We start from the raw sequence: 12,741 nt of genomic DNA, 5'->3' as shown, positions 1-12,741 counted from the left end.
CAGCTGGGCCCAGGCTGGAGGAGCAACAGCCGCCTAAGGGACATACCCTTTTGGTTCCAGCAGAAGCACAAGGAGGAAGTGCCTGCACAAGCATGTTTCAGATTTTTGTTGTCTGACGTCTGTTCACATCCACTTGCCAAAGCAGGTGGATCTGTGCCGTACACAACCACGGGGCTCAGGAGTGACTGCCACCAGTAACCAGAACTGTCACTGTCGCTTTCCCAGGGAGGCCCTCCCAGCCAGCCCACTAAACCCTAACCCCCCAGCTTTGCTGCCCTTCGTCTCTGTTTCATTGTATTCTCTACACTCATGCCTGTAGAGCTTACTGTACATTTTACGTATTTGTCTTGTCTCTCTTCTGTCTTCCTCACTGGAATGTAAGTTTCCCCAGGGCAGGAGCATTTGGCTGCTGTGTTCACTACTACCTCCCCAGCGATAAATGAATAGTTGGATAAATGATTGAATAGGGGATTCCAAGAAATTACCAAGATGACGTGTGAGACATGCTCACAGTGCAGTCCTGTGCCCAGGAAGCCTCTGTGATCGGCGAGTCTCAGTCTGCAGCCTGAATGCTGTTGGAAGAGGCAGAGCCTCAGTTGTGTTCACGATCACAGTAATTCGCATGATGCACTTTGAAGTGAGGTCTGTTTTAATTTTGGTCTCAGAGAGAAGGCACTGAGGCCCAGACAGGCTGCCGGTTTCCTGGAGCCATGTGGCGAGCTAGGATCTCTTTGACCCAGAGGTCCAGCTTTTCCCAACCCCCTGCTGCCTCTGTGCCTTCCTCCGTGCCCGTTTCCAGGCTCTGGCCTCTCCCTGCACCAGAGTCGCTATGGAGTCAGAATAAGTGACCACATCAGAGCATAGTCCCTCGGGGGTCCGGAAGGTTGGCCCCAGACACCCCTAACAGCTCTCCTGGAACCAGGTACAGTGTGGATGCTGGTGGCTGCCCTGGGCCACCTTAAGCCACTAGTGGCCTCTGTGCCCTGAGGCCCTAGAGGGCTAGCTCTCTGTAGACTCTGAAGTGGTCAGACCCTTGAGGAAGAGTGGCCAGGCCTCTGGGCGGAGAAGATCACAGACACATGTGTTCAGGAAACACATAGGCTCTTCTGCTGAGGGCAGAGTTGTGGAGGGAGGGCTTGACGGGTAGGATGTGGGAACATTTGTGAGAGTCATTTTGTTTGGTCTGATGACATCTCATGGATGACATTGGCTGGAAGAATCAGGCTGCTCAAATGGGAAACTTCAAGAAGATGAACTTCACCTTTCGTGATGGATTCTGCCCTAGTGAAGGGACTAGGGCCTGGGTCGTGCCTGTTCACTGCTGTATGTGCTCCTGTGGTGCCCTGCCAGGAGGATGGGCAGTTAGCGGTGTGACTGTCTGTTTTCCTTGACACACTACAAACTCCTGCCCATCACTGTGTTCCCAAGGCCCGACAAAATGACCCTGGGGGCTTCTACAAGTGTTTGTGAAATGAACGATTTATATATAGACCAGTTATGGTGAGCTGGGCACTGTGCACATCTTCACGGTCCGTGATCTCATCGGACCCTTCCACCTGCCCTGGGAGAGCGAGCTGTGCTCCCTGCCTACCACTTGTTCAAGGTGGTCCAAGTGCTCAGGGCAGAGTTGGTTTGCCGACCTGGACTCGTAACCACTGCACGGCCTTGCCTCCTGAAAGTGAAGGACACACGTTGTCCCAGCCCTACTAGTTAGTGGTCCTGTGACCCTAAAAAACAATTTATTCATCGGATCTCTGCTTTCTGATCTGTAAAATGGAGATTACAAATTCCATTAGTCCTACAAATAAGACTGGTGAAAGTCAAACCAGAGTGTTTTTGTGTTGAGTGTGCTAAAGGTCTAAAATTTCACAACTAATATTTCAGAGGGGCAACAGTGACAGTCAATAAATAGAGGCGTCGTAGCAGAAGTGTGACAGAGGCTCAGAAATGTATGATACTGATCATCTCAGTAGGGAAATGTGCAGAGAACACAATCACATGAACCACGTGAGAAAATGCAGCTTTGAAACGTGGAAAACCACTGGAACCTCGGTTGCCATCAAAGCGGATGGGATGCCGTTTTTTGCTGCTCATTGGAGAGCACTCCTTGCTGGCGAGACTTTATGAGACAAACACGTGCCTCTGCCATGGACTGTGAAGACTTTCTGGAAGATGACTTAGTGATGAGTATCTGGAACCGTAAAAATGTTCATACCCTTTGACTTGGTGATTTCATTTTTAGGAATCTCTCCTAAGGGGTTATCTTAATTACACAGAAAGCCTTCTGCCTGATGTAGTTCAAAAGAGCTGGTGATGATCTAAAGAGCCAAGGGTATGGGACTGGTTAGGAAACTGGTACAGCCCAGTGACTGAGTTTCATAGCTGCCAGCGTCTCACAGATGTTTGCCAAATTGCATGAGATGAATACAGACTGTAAGGGGAAGAGCAAGCCACAAGATTGTACATACCCTGGGGGGGTCTTTGCATAGAAACAAGTCCAAAAGGAAGCTAAACATAGCTGTTAAAATGGTTGTGGTAGGGTGGAATGAATATGGGAGATTGGAAATCATCACTTAATAATAAGCACTCTTTTTGTCGACTTGGGGCTGTTAGTGGAGACCTGGGTGCTGCTGGGGTAGAGGTGCCATGGTCAGGTCAAGAAACTGCTTTTTTATGTAGTATTATTGTTTAAATTTATTTTGTGGAAAACAAGGAGCTGCTTTCTGATAAGTCCTGGGGAAGATAACTGCTTGATCATATTTTCTTCACATCTGGGATTTTTTGGATTTTTTAAACAGTTTCTTACCGCTTTCTCTTTTTCTTTAAATGCAACTTGAATCTTTTTGTTCTGCTTACAAACTGAAGAGACAGTTACATACGCTTGAGTCATGATCAAGCCCCTTGCAACTAGAAGGGACCAAGGCCTTGTCTCCCTCCCTTTGGAGATAATCACTGTCTACAGATGGTCATTGGCGCCAATTGAAACGCCAACAGCAATGCCCAATTTGGAGTGAGGTGAAGAAGGAAACTTTATTCAGTGCTACAGCTCAATAGTGCTGCAGCGGGCTTTGAGGCTGCCCTGGGGCCAGGCCCCTCTTCGGCTAGGCAGCTCAGCCCTGTGATGGTCTACTCCCACAGGATGTCCCGTTTCAGGGGAAGCACAGTCTTCTGTTTTCCATGGAAAGGGAAGTGCATGCTCTCCAGGCAGCTGGAGCTGGCTTATAGGGACAGAGTCCCCGCCCGTGGTCCCTGATTGGGCCAGCCTCTTGCAAATGAGGACAAGGGGCTTGCTTGGCACCCTTTCAGCTTGGCACGTGCAGGGTCTGAAGCCAGACAACAAGTAGGTTCAGGCTGCCTCTTGAGCCAATAAAGCAGAGATAGGGTTGAATTACATATGAGCGTTTATTGTAATAATGCCAGCAGCGTGGGAGAGCAGCAGGTCATCCACAGCTGCTTATATTGGGTAGAAGGACAGGCTACAGGAAATCCAAGCTGGGGCGTTGCAAAGGATGGCACCTCCGGGACTCCATTGGTTCAGCCCCAGGGTTGTTAATCTTCCCATGATGACAGGCAGTTCTCGAATCAGGAGAATGGACCACATTCCGAGGTTAACTTCCCTGTCCCGGGGCATACTCCCAGTCAGATCAGAATGTGCTTTCTTTAATCAAAACAGGACAGTCACGATGAACAGAGCATGATCACTATTTCTGCCCCTAACAGGTCTATGGCCAGGCTGGACAGTGCCTCCCAGAATGACCCAGCCTCACAGTCTATCCTGCCAGTGTATTCATGAGCCAGAGCCTGGCCCACAGAACCGGGTGATTCTGCCATCACCCACCCCATGGCCTCTGCCCCATGCCACCGTCCTGCTAAACAGGGTGCTGTGATGGGCAGCAAAGGGCAATGGCCACAGTGGGATGCCATGGAGCATCTCCTTTGCCACCCGGGTGCCTCTGAGACATGGTGTTCTGGGAGGACAGTCCAGCTCCCGATCATTCTTCCTCCTGTGCTATGAGCCATTTAGGCTCAGGGACTGGGCTGCCTGTTTCTGCAGTTTCTGAGGCTCATGTAGGTGGCCTTCAGGGATTTTGGTTGGCATCCCTGATTTTTCTCTGCCCTCAACTTTTTTTTAAATTAAACTTTTTATTTTGACACAATTGTAGTTTTGAATGAAGTTGTAAGAGATAATACAGAGAGATTCAATGTACCTTTATCCAGGTTCCTCGAGTGGTAACATCTTGCAAAACTATAGCACAGTGTCACAGCCAGGATATCGACATTGATCCAGTGAGGGTACAGAATATTCCTGTCCCCATAAGGACCCTCCTGTTGATCTTTATAGCCACACACACGTCCCTCCTGCCCCCAGCCTGCCTTCAGCCCTGGCAACCACTAATCTGTTCTCTGTCTCTGTAATTTTGTCATTTCAAGAATGTTATGTAAGTTTGAAAAATCCCTGGGTCTTTTTTAGAGAGAAAGTTTTCATTTTGATGGAGTCCAGTTTGTCCACTTTTAATTTTATGGGTTATACTTTTGGTGTCGAGTGTAAGAACTCTGCCCAGGCCAAAATCCTGAAGATTTTCTCCTATTTTTTTTCTAACAGCTTTATGGTTTCAGGTTTTACAGTGAAGTCTGGGATTCACTTGGAGTCAATGTTTGCATAAGGTGTGAGACTTAGTTTGAGGTTAATGAGGCATTTATTTTTCCCTTGGACGTCCAGCTGCTCCAGCACTATTTATTAAAAGGCTGTTCTTCCTCCATTGAACTGCTTTGCGCCTTTGCTAGGGATCCGTTTGGCGTGCGTGTGCGTCTGTTCTGGCTTCTCTGCCCTTTCCCACTGGTCTGTGCGTTTCTCCCTCCATCAGCTCCACGCGTCTGTGATTACTGTGGCTATGTAATGTCTTAAACTGAGCAGACTGATTTTCCCCACTCAGTTTTTTTCCTTCAAAATTGTTTTAGCTATTCTAGTTTTTTTGCCTTTCCAAATAAATTTTAGATTAAGTTTGTCTATATATAGAGAAAATCTTGCTAGAACTTATTTAAACTTCTTATGTATCAGTTTGGGTAGAATTGATACGTGTACTGTGTTGACTTCTATCTGTAAACACGACGCATCTCTCCATTTTAGTTAGATCTCTCCTTTAACTTCATTCATCAGCATCTTGTAGTTTTTAGCATACAAGTTCTGTACATGCTGCATGCATGTGTTATTTTTAGATTTATACTTAGATGTTTATGTTTTGCAATTATAAGTGGTATTGCATTTTTAATTTCAGTGTCCGTATGTTGCTAGTATATGAAAGTAATTGATTTCTCTATGTATTTCTTTTATTATGTGGCCTTACTGAACTAACTTATGATTTCTAAAAGTTTTTTGTAGATTCCTTATGATTTTTTTACATCATGTCATCTGCAAATAGGCCAGTTTTATTTCCTCCCTTCCCATTTGTAGGCCTTTTATTTCTAGTTTTCAAGAACAGATATTCTTGCTTTGTTCCCTGTCACATAAGGAACACATGAGAGAGGAAAGCATTCAGCTTTTTCACCGTTAAATATGATGCTAGCAGCAGGCTTTTTGGTAGATGCTCTGCGTCAAGTTGAGAAAGTCTCCCCCACTCTTCCCTTTTCTGAGGGTTTTTATCATGAGTGGGTGTTGAAACCTGTGGAACACCTTTTCTGCACTGATGGATATGATCCTGCGAGTTTTTTCTTTAACCTATTCATGTGGTGGATTATTGCATGGATCGACTTTCAAATATTAAAACATTCTGCGTCCCTGGAATGAGCCCACTGTGCCATGTTGTACAGTCCTTTTTATACACGACTGGGTTCCATTTACTAAGTTTGTTGAGGATTTATTATCTGTTTGCTTTGCTCACGATACCCGTCTAATGTTTTCTTCTTTTGTACTCTGTCTGGTTTGGTGTCAGGATAATACTAGCATCATAAAGTGAAATGGGGAGCATTTCCTCCTCTCCTATTTTCTGGAAGAGATTGTATAGAATTGGTGCTACTTCATTTTTTAGCACTTGATAGAATTTGTCAGTGAAACCATCTGGGTCTGTAGAATTCTTTTTGGGAGTTTTAGACTTATGAATTCGCTTCTTTTAGTACTTACAGGGCTATTTAGATGATCTGATTCATGCCGGGTGAACTGTGTGGGCTTGTGCTTTTTGAGGAACTTGCCTGTCTCATCTCAGTTGTCAAATTTATGCGCAGAGAGTTGTGCACAGGATCCCTTACTCTCCTTCTGATGCCCGCAGGTCTGCAGCCACGTCCCCCTTCGTCACTGGTGTGGTCACGGTGTCTGCTCTCTCTTGTTGTTGGTCTTGCTAGAGGTGTGTCAATTTTATTGATCTTTTCAAGGAACTAATTATTTTTTTAGTTATCTTTTCTACTTTCCCTGTTCTCTTTGTTTTCATTGATTTTGAGTTTTATCGTCATGGTTTCCTGCCTTCTCGGTTTGGGTTTGTTTTGCTTGTTTTCTAGATTCTGTAGGTGAGAGCTCAGGTCATAGGCTTGAGACTTTCCCTCTTTTCTGATGTGTGCTTTTAGCAGTATCGCTTTCCTCTCATTACCGTTTCAGCCGAGTGCCACCATTGTGATATATGCTATGTTTTCGTGTTTTTTTAGTTAAGTATACTTTCTGGTTTTCCTTTGGACTCTTCATTAAGCCACCAACTACTTTGTAGCGTGTTGTTTGGTTTCCAAGTGTTTAGAGGTTTTACTGTTATTTTTCTGTTCTCATATCTAGTTTGAGTCTATTGTGATCAGGGAATGCACTTTGCAGTATTTCAGTTCTTTTAAATTTGTTGACATTTGTTTTATGGCTGAAGATATGGTCTCTCTTGGTATGTGTTCTCTGCCGTTGTTGAGTGGATCGTTCCATAAAAATGTACCAGATTCTGTTGGTTGATGGTACAACTTAGGTACTTCCATATTCTTGCTGATTTTCTGGCTAGTTGTTTTATCAATTGTTGAGAAAGTTATGTTGAAGTCTCCAACTAGAATTGTGGATTTGAATATTTATCCTTTAGGTTCTATCAGATTTTCTTTACATATTTTGTAGCTCTGTTGTTTGGTGCATACGCATTAAGGATATTGGGTCGTCTTCGCAGATTGACCCTTTCATTATGTGACGTCTGGTAACTCTCTCTGCTCTGATGTCACCACTCTTGCTTTCTTTTGATTAATGTTTGCATGGCATAGCTTTTTCCATTCTTTTGCTTTTAATCTCCATATTATTATGTAGGAATGATGTTCCTACAACAAGCCCTGTGTGTTGTGGCTGCGTATAGTTGCTAATGGTTTTTCATCTACTATGCTAATCTCTACCTTTTAGCTGTTGTATTTAAACCATTTATATTAATGTTGTTATTGATGTGTTAGAGCTGTAGTCTGCATTTTATTTATTGCTTCCTGTTCGTTTTTCTGTTTTCCTGTTTCATTTTTCCTGCCTCCCTCTGCATTATTTGAACATGTTTTAGAATTTGATTTTGATTAATTTATAGAGGGTTTAAGTGGATCTCTCTGTCTAGCTTTTGAAGTGGTGCTATGAGTGTGGCTCTCTCTTTTTACACACACACATGCACACACAGACACACGTGTGCACGCGCGAACACACACACACACACACAAGATCTGGTCACAGCCTACTGGTGGTGGCATTTTACCAGTTCAAGTGAAGTGTAGCAACCTTACCTCCCTTTATTTCTTTAACCTTTCCATTAATAATATATAATTGTCTCATCTCACAAATTTACTCTCCATTCATTTAGAACCAGCTCCAAGCGTAGTTTAGAAAGCTTGAGAGGACAGTCTGTTGTATTTTCTCAGGTCGTTCCTGCTCCGTTCTTTGCCCCTTTGTGATGTGTGTGCCGTCTCATGTCACCCCTCTGCTCAGAGAACTCCCGGAGGCTCGGCAGGGCCGCTGGCAGCCGCTCCTCACGCGGTGTCTCTGCTTCCCCCTTGTTTCCGGGGATGTTTTCACTGGACTGGCCCTGGTGGCGGGTCTCTCCTCAGCCCTGGGAGTGTTGTCACTCCCTACGGCCTCTGGTGCTGAGGAGAAACCCGCACTACTCACCTTGTTTTTCGGTAAATAAGATGCTGTTTACCTCTTGCTGTCTTGAATAATTATTTTGGCCTTAGTTGTCTTAAGTTTGACTATGATGTGTCTTGATATTGATTTTGGGGAACTTTTCCTGTTTGGGGTTCACTGAGCTTCGAAAATCCATAGATTTATGTGTTTTGCCCAATTTGAGATGTTTTCAGGCATATTTTTCAAGTCCCTTTAGCCCCACCCTCTTTCTCCTCGGGGCTGCCGCTGATGGCAGGGCTGCTGAACCTGCGCTTTTCTCAGTGGCCCCTCCGGCCCCGCTGCTCACTTCCCGGCCATTTAGCCTTTGCTCTTCAGGGGACGATTGGTGTTCTGCCGAGTGTCCCCTCTTCCCTCCATTCTGCTGTTGAGAACTCCTCTGAGCTTTTTTAATTTTAATTTTTTAGTACTGTATTTTTTAGTTCTGAAATTTCCGTTTGGTTTTGCTTTGTAGCTCACGTTCCTTTCCGAGGCTCCGTTTTCCCACGTGTTTCAGGTGTCCCCACAGTTGCCGTGGGGTGTCTTTGTGGGGCTGCTCTCACCTCTTTGCCGGGTCCTTCTGAACATTTGCATCACCTGTCTTTGTTCTTCCCATTCAGTCTGGCTTCCTCCCGGTTCCTGGTAGAAGAGTGACTTCACTCGAATCCCGCCTGTTTTCAGGTGTTTTGTTAGGAGGCTCTGAGTCTTACTTGAACCTCTGCTCTTGCTGCTGTCCTCTGACTGCACTCTGGGGAGGGGCTGCTGCCTGATTACTGCCAAGTAAGTGTGAAGTCCAGGTTCCCCTGTCGGCCCTGTTGGTGCAGGAGGTGGTGTCAGGACGGGACTGCGAGTCAGAGGAGTCAGACCGGCGCTCTGGCTCCACACTGTGGCCTCTCGGACCCCGCCCTGGCTGGAAGAAGTGGGAGTGTCTGCTACTACTCTGTGCTGCCCCGAGGGATTGGCCTCCGGGCGGTGGTGACAGTCCTGACACCATCCTGGGGGGGGGAGCTCACCACAGGCTGCTGAGGGTGGAAGCCTGGCGTCCCTGCGTGTCCCTGGTGGGTGTATGTGCGCGGCACTTTGTCCTGTGCTGTTTGCTGGAGTAGCGTGGTTACTCTGTGAGGCCCTAGGACTCCTGTCCTGCTGGGCTGCTCCTTTCCTGGACCTCTGGCTAGAGAGAGCAGGCTTTTTATTTCTGCCTGGTGATGTTCTGAGGTTGATGCTTTTGGCTTGTCAACTCTTCAGCTCCAAGTCTGGAATATATGAAGCAAAAGGAAACCCCAGGGACATCATTGCCTCGGCCTTCAGGCTCCAAGGTCCCTTCTGTCAGACTTCTCTCCGCTCTTAAGATTTTCCTTACGTTTGTTTTCTGTTTAATGTTTGGGGTTTTAAATTGTATTTAGTGGGCAGAATAGGGAAAAGCACGTCCGTTCCTTTTCGCAGTGGCAGCAGGGCCTGCCCTCAGGTGTTAAAGCCCCTTTGTGCTGAGTCAGTTCCCAGCCACCCCACAGCTGCCTGGGAGGAGCCGTGCTGCTCCAGCTCCCGGCTCAGGGCCCCGAGCAGGTGTGTCTGGGCTCTGAGGACGTATTAAGGAACTGCAAGTGGAGGGTATTTATTTAGTGCTGAATTAACAGTTGTGAGCTCTCTTTTTTCTTTTTATTTGCCTTTTATCCCATTGTTGTCTTTTAATTAAATGATTCCTTCACAGGATGCTCTTTAATAATTATGAATTATTAAAGATGTAAGCTTTCCTTTATCAAACTGTGAGCTGTGTAACTGTATCCGCTTTTCGTGTGGCTCTGGGGAAATTTGAGAATTGCAGGAGAGGAGGTGCCTCATTAATCGGTTGAGCAAGATCGTCCCTTTAATGGACACAAAGCCTCGGAAGTCCTGTGGGCCGGAACAGTCTGCAGTTGTTGGCGAGGACAGAGGCGGCCAGTGTCAGGCCTCTGCAGGCAGTTCCTTCTGCACCAAAGCAGGACGTGCCCCGCATGAGCGGGTGGAGGGCCAGGGTGGGGAGGACCGGACTGCACCCTGCCTGACTGGGAGCTGGTGACTTCAAGCCATCCTGAGCAGACCCTTGAGAACTTGGGCTGCCTTTCAGGGTTGGGTGTAGCAGCCCAGGGGCTGGGGCTGGGGCACAGCTGTGAGTGAGAAGTGAGGCTCTCTGCCTGTGCTGTGTGGGCTGGGCGCTCAGCACTGTAACCAGGAGCCCCTCCGAACAGGGCCGTAGGAGAAGGGTGACCCCTGAACTCACCTGCTGTTACCTAACAAATTAGTTGGTTGTGTTTATGGGACACTTAGTAAGTGGCAGTGATGGAAACAGAGAAAGAGCCCAGTCTCTTGTCAGGAACTTATAGTCTGAGGAAGATCTATAGATCTTCATACAGATTCACAGCCATAATAGTCTCAGCAACACATCACACACATGCACAGACATCCCCAGACACACACCAAAGCTTCACCCACCCAGAAGCACATACTATTTTCCCATAGAGGTGACAGGGTAGGCAGTGGGCAAAGCCTGGGCTCTGTGGGCAGTGGGCAGGGCCTGGGTTCTATCGGCAGTGGGGAGGGCCTGGGTTCTGTGGGCAGTGGGCAGGGTCTGGGCTCTGTGGGCAGTGGGGAGAGCCCGGGTTCTGAGGACAGTGGGGAGGGCCCAAGTTCTGAGGACAGTGGGCAGGGCCTGGGTTCTGTGGGCAGTGGTGAGAGCCTGGGTTCTGTGGGCAGTGGGCAGGGCCTGGGTTCTGTGGGCAGTGGGGAGGGCCTGGGTTCTGTGGGCAGTGGGCAGGGCCTGGGTTCTGTGGGCAGTGGGCAGGGCCTGGGTTCTGTGGGAAGTGGGGAGGGCCTGGGTTCTGTGGGCAGTGGGCAGGGCCTGGGTTCTGTGGGCAGTGGGCAGGGCCTGGGTTCTGTGGGCAGTGGGGAGATCCCGGGTTCATTGGCAGTGGGGAGATCCTGGGTTCTGTGGGCAGTGGGGGAGCCCAGGTTCTGTGGGCAGTGGGGAGAGCCCGGGTTCATTGGCAGTGGGGAGATCCCGGGTTCTGTGGGCAGTGGGCAGGGCCTGGGTTCTGTGGGCAGTGGGGAGAGCCCAGGTTCTGTGGGCAGTGGGGAGAGCCCGGGTTCATTGGCAGTGGGGAGGGCCCGGGTTCACTGGTAGTGGGGAGGGCCTGGGTTCTATGGGCAGTGGGGAGGGCCTGGGTTCTGTGGGTAGTGGGGAGGGCCTGGGTTCTGTGGGCAGTGGGCAGGGCCTGGGTTCTGTGGGCAGTGGGGAGATCCCGGGTTCATTGGCAGTGGGGAGATCCCGGGTTCTGTGGGCAGTGGGGAGAGCCCAGGTTCTGTGGGCAGTGGGGAGAGCCCAGGTTCATTGGCAGTGGGGAGGGCCTGGGTTCACTGGCAGTGGGGAGGGCCCAGTTCTGTGGGCAGGGCACAACATGGTGCTGTGAGCACCAGGACCCATCCAGTTTCCTGGCCTGTGCCTGGCTGGCCTGGTGCCACAGAATGTGGGATCAGCAGGATGTGTGGGGCCGACATCCTCTCTTCCTGCAAGCCCTGTACACCTGTGGGGCCCACAGGGACATGGAGACTTTTGGGTGGTGGTGACAGTGCCTAGCTGCCATCTCGCCTTCCTGGGTGGCCGGCAGTGAAGGAGATGTGAAAGGTTCCTGTGGGTCTCCATTTGCTCTGTGGGAGGATTCATCCCTATTGGCTTTGTCTCCAGGGCTGGAGGGGTTACCTTGGACCCCCGACTCTCGGGAGTGTGGCTCCTGTGGGTGGCAGAGGGCAAGGCTTATTCTCACAGTGGCCCTCTGACCTTGACCTAGGGACATTCCACTTTTACTCTTGGCTCTAGCATTTCCTCACACTTGCCTGCGTCTGCTGGTCCCATTGTAACTTCTTGTCCTCTTGTCCTTGTGTGTCACACTGTCCTTCTTGGGGCTGGTGCAGGGGGCCAGTGGAACCTCCCTAGGCAGGCAGGTGTGGGTGGAACAGAGAAGGTGTGCCCCGAGCGCCCTAGAGGTCAGACCAGGGGCTCTGAAGGCTGGGAGGCCGGGGGACAGCTGGTCCACCTCGCCCGTCCCTGCTGGGCGCTCCTGCTCACTCCCAGGGCGGGCGTCTGTCCTCCCATCTGGCTTCCTTAGAAGCCGTGAGAGAGGCTTGTCACGGTGCTTGCTGCGGAAACGCTGTTCCCTGCTAGAGACTCCTTTCCATATTTATTTTAAAAATTGGGGTAAAATATACATAGCCTAAAATTTACCATTTTAACCATTTTTAAGTGTGTAGTTCAGTGGCATTAAGTATGTTCACAGTGCAACGCAGCCATCACCAGCATCCATCTCCAGAGCTCTTCCATTATCTCAAACTGTAGCTATGTTTCCATCCAGCAGCCTCCCACCCCTATTGCTCAGCCCCTGCAGCACCAGTCTGCTTTCTCTCGCCACAGATCTGACTGCTCCGGGCCCCTCAGGTCGGCGGAATCACAGTGTTTGTTCTTGTTGTGACTGCCTCCTTTTACGAAGCATTGTGTCCTCAAGGTTCATCTGTGTTGTAGCATGTGTTAATTTCCTCATTTTTAAAGCTGAATAATATTCCTTTGTATGTATATAGCATGTTTTGTGTATTCATTTATCTGTTGATGGAAATATGGGTTGCTTCCACCTTCTGGCTAT

General features: G+C 48.7%; 1 protein-coding gene across 1 annotated transcript in view; it reads left to right on the top strand.

Annotated features, from left to right (window-relative positions):
* GRID1 (glutamate ionotropic receptor delta type subunit 1) overlaps positions 1-12,741 on the top strand; it is a 618,720-nt gene that overhangs the window by 230,834 nt on the left and 375,145 nt on the right. The gene's annotated exons all lie outside the window — the stretch shown is intronic.

The sequence above is a fragment of the Miniopterus natalensis genome, chromosome 14 (assembly GCF_054644295.1).
Source record: "Miniopterus natalensis isolate mMinNat1 chromosome 14, mMinNat1.hap1, whole genome shotgun sequence".
Lineage (NCBI taxonomy): Eukaryota > Metazoa > Chordata > Mammalia > Chiroptera > Miniopteridae > Miniopterus > Miniopterus natalensis.
This window is presented reverse-complemented; position numbering and strand designations above follow the sequence as displayed.